This window comes from Dromiciops gliroides, chromosome 3, assembly GCF_019393635.1.
Source record: "Dromiciops gliroides isolate mDroGli1 chromosome 3, mDroGli1.pri, whole genome shotgun sequence".
Classification (NCBI taxonomy): domain Eukaryota; kingdom Metazoa; phylum Chordata; class Mammalia; order Microbiotheria; family Microbiotheriidae; genus Dromiciops; species Dromiciops gliroides.
The window spans coordinates 491,157,782-491,162,159 of record NC_057863.1 but is presented as its reverse complement, the minus strand read 5'-3'; the positions used below and the strand labels follow the sequence as shown (position 1 = coordinate 491,162,159).

The 4,378-nt window shown below is 40.8% G+C and overlaps 1 pseudogene; it reads right to left on the bottom strand.

Moving 5' to 3' along the window:
- Positions 1-2,774: 2,774 nt before the first annotated feature.
- On the bottom strand, positions 2,775-3,814 carry LOC122747818 (annotated as a pseudogene).
- Between the last annotated feature and the right edge of the window lie 564 nt (positions 3,815-4,378).

Here is a 4,378-nt window from a genome sequence, read left to right as displayed (position 1 = left end):
GCATTTCAGAAGAAAGATGACTGGATTTGAATTCAGAGGAACTGGATCCAAATGCTGTCCATACCACTATTTAGTATGAGTATTAGCTTAGGTAAGTCATTTAACCTCTCGTCTCAGTTTCCTCATTTGTCAAATGACGGGTTTAGACTAGAAGATGAGTTCTAAATTTACCTTCCCCTTATCCTAGTTTTTTGCAATAATTCCTATTGTGGAGAAGGATAATTTCAGTACTTTTCATTCCTCCCTCTAGACTATCTTTCTCCTCTATCAGAGTCATTCAGGAGTAGGGAGGCTAACAAAGGATTTTCTGATTCATCCTTTGCCTCCTAGCAAGGCTACATGGCCAAAATATCCCAGACTTTTTTTTTTTTACTCTCCAGAGGAGAAGACACCACTAGGTGTCTTTATGAGATATATTTCCAGCATTTCATAATCCCCTACAGCCTTCAAGTTCTTTGTATCAGTATAATCTAAACAATATTGTTCTGTTTTATCTCAGAGGGCATAACCAGGACCAATGGGCAAAGTTATGAAAAAGTAAATTGAGGAAAAAAACAATTAGTTATCCAACAGTGCAATGGACTACCTCAGGAGGTAGTAGGTTCCCCATCCCTGGAGGTCTTCAAACAAAGGCCAGATGAGAACCTGACAGGGATATTATGGAAGGGATTCTTGTTCTGATGTTGTTTGTAGGATCTCATGTCCCAAGTCGTCCCTTCCATCTCTGAAATTCCAAAATTATTCTCCTTCATCCTATGCTCAGTAGCCATAACAAACAGTGACTCTCTGGATAATCCATAACTCTCTTGACATACTAAAGACAGTTAAGACCAGAGCTACTAAGAGTTAAATAAAGGAAACCCCTTTAAGTTTTCTGCACACAGCCAGTCAGGAAAGACATGATTACACTAAGGTGAGGCTCCCAGAACCTTAGAAGGATTGCCCCATGTAAACAGAGGCAGCAGCTTCCTCCTGTATAGGTTTTGTATTGGCTTAGTTGTTTGCATGTTGTCTTCCTTGTTAGAATCTCCCCTGTAGAAAGGAAGTTCTTTGAGGGCAGGTATAGGATTTTTGTCTTTCTTTGTATCCCCAACAGAAAGCAGGGTGCCTGTCATATTGTGAGAGTTTAATAAGTGCTTGACTGACTGATTGTCTGTCTCAAGGAACTTCCAGTCTCTTGTAATGTCATCAGTTGGTTAAGCCATGGTGCAAATGAGGTCAGAGATAAAAGGTAATGTTGCTCCTTGGATTTGGAAGTTTTCTTTCACATTCAAGTGGTGAGTGAATTAGGCTTACTGAAATATCAAACCACAGAGGAGAGGTACTCAAAAGGAAAACCTGACTTGTGAAAATCTGGCAGCCAGAACCAGGAAGTGGAGGTTTCAAAGCTCTAGAGATTTTATATACTACTGTCAAGTCCACATCTATACACATATCCATACCTGCTTCCTGATTGATGCCTCCCCACCTTCACTGAGATAATTCAGTGCTTAATGGCACAAAAGACCCATGGCTTAGAGGTAACATTGGTCATAAGTATGATCCCCACATGAGCAAGTTAGTTATTCTACAGTCAAAGGCTACACCCCTCAACTTAGACAGACATATCACAAATAGTAGCCTACAGATGAGGATGTTCATGTCTTAACATGGGTCCATTATCATTCTTGGAAAAATAGCTCAAGGCACAAACTCTCTCAGTGGTCAAGCAGTGATAGAATATTAGGATCACAGAATCTTTTTTTTTTTTTTTTTTTTGGTGAGGCAATTGGGGTTAAGTGACTTGCCCAGGGTCACACAGCCAGTAAGTGTTAAGTGTCTGAGGCTGGATTTGAACTCAGGTACTCCTGACTCCAGGGCCAGTGCTCTATCCACTGCGCCATCTAGCTGCCCCCAGGATCACAGAATCTTAAAGTTGAAAGGGTCATTAGAGGCCATTTAATCCAACTTCCAGAGCAATGCAACATTCCTGCCAGAAGGTCATCCTTCTTTGTTCCAATGCCCGCAAGAAACAGAAAGCTCATTGCTTAAAAAAATAATGAGACTATTCTATGGGGAGACAGAATTAATTGTTTGGGGTGGGGTTTAGAATTTTCTGTGTATTTATTGTTTTACAGCAGAATGCCCAACACAGATCATCATAACTGCCAAATGGTCAGCTGTGCAAAAGAGTATATGTGGTGCTTAAATACAAATGAGAGACATGATTTATTTTTTAGTCAATCATGTCTAACTCTTCATGCCCCCATTTTGAGATTTTCTGGGCAAAGATACTGTAGGGATTTGCCATTTCCTTTTCCAGCTCATTTTACAGATGAGGAAACTGAGGCAAACAGGATTAAGTGACTTGCTCGGGCTCATACAGCTAGTAAGTGTTTGAGACCAGATTTGAACGCAGGTCCTCCTGACTCCAGGGCCAATACTCTATTCACTGTACCACCTAGTTGCCCCGCAAAATAAATACTTAAGCATAAACTATCTTGGTCCTACAAACTATTTAAAATAGATGGTCTAAGTTGATCTGCCTCCTTGCACCCACAATAATTGTTATTTTCCCCAAACCCAATAGAATCAATAAGCTAAATCATCATCAGTTCCATTGTGTGAATAAATAAATAAATGAGTCCCTTAAAAAAATCAGTGCCTTTTCCTAAGAGCTTACAAACATGATCTTGCCTGGACGAAAAGACAACAGTAGTTTCTTGAAGATCTGTGGTCCAAAATGCTAAGTATAGTAAAGTGTTCTACATGAGCTATACACACTGTTTCCATTTTTAGTTAGAATGTGCTTTGATTACTCTCTTCAATTCATCATATGGGACAAGTACAAAAGTTCCACCCATGCCATTAAGAACACAGGATCAGGCACCCTTGAAGAAAGCTTTGCCAAGCTCATCTTTAGCAATCTTCCTCCAGTAGCCAAGTGTCCCAGTGTACATGATATCAGCTCCTTTGTACCCAGACTACATCATTTACCCCTTTATCAAGGGAATAGGAAACCACAGCTGTTACAGCAGTCAATATTTGTGCAATCATCCACCCAACTTATCACAACATGAGTGTTCTTAGGATCTGGGAGCCTACATTTTGCTATATAATAGATTCCAAAGTAGGCTACTCTATAGATATAATATCATACACTGAAAAATCGAAATGTTGATATAAGCCATGAGTTCTATCAAACCTGGCAGTCTCCCAGGACTTTGAATTCTCTCTCAGTGCCAGGTTTCTCAAAATCAACCACCAGCAAGCTCTCACAAAATCCAAAGGGTAGGGGCAGCTAGGTGGCGCAGTGAATAGAGCACCCGTCCTGAATTCAGGAGTACCTGAGTTCAAATCCGGCCTCAGATACTTAACACTTACTAGCTGTGTGACCCTGGGCAAGTCACTTAGCCCCAATTGCCTCACAAAAAAAAAATCCAAAGGGTAGACAAAGCAGAGAGAAGTGGTTCCAGCTGCACAACTAGAGGCAGGATTACCAGCAAAATACTTGCAAAATCGTGTGTGCTTGTCCACTGCTTCCAAAAATACCTACTTATACTCATCCTTAAAGGCAAAGGTAAGGTCCTGGATGGGAAAAGCTCTGATGACATTTGCTAAGTTACCCCCACCAGAAGCCCTTTTTCCCTTTGGAATTCATACTACACAAACCCATTGTTCCTTTCTATGGTTTATCTGCAGCAATGTGTTGCTTGGGTGCTGTACCTGCAATAGCAGCTTGACTCTCGATGGGAGCCACCTTGTCTTGGAGATAGCAATGTCAATGTCCACTGGCCAGGAAGTCCTTGGTGAAAGAGATGGTCTGTTCCATCATGATTACAAAGAGCCAGCTGGTGGAGTTGGAGGTAGAGAACTGGTGTGAGAACGGGGAAGGTGTTGCTGCCTGCATAGTCAGATAGCATTAATTGTTAGAGAATATTCTTCCTTCTGCTGAGCTGAAACCAACCTCCCTTAATCTATGACTGCTTATTCAATGTATGCTCTCTTGAGCTAAATGGAATAATTATAATTATTCCTTTTAGAGGCAGCTTGGTAAATTGGAAAGATTACTGAATTTGGAATCAACAGAACTGGTATAAACCCCAACTCTGCAACTGACTACCTGTGAGACATCAGGCAAGTCACATAGCTTCTCAGGGCCCTCGTTCTTCATATGTAAAAGGGGGGCTTTAGACTAGATGACCTCTAAGGTCCCTTCCAGCTCCAAATACTAGAATCTGGTTCTTCTTCCATATTTCATATAATTGGATATAGTTAATTCATATAGTAAGCATGGGAGATATGAGGCAGTGTGGTATAGTAAAAAGAACACTGGACCTGGAGGCAGAAGTTGGATTAAATTACCAGCTATACTACTTATTACCTGTATAAAATTGGC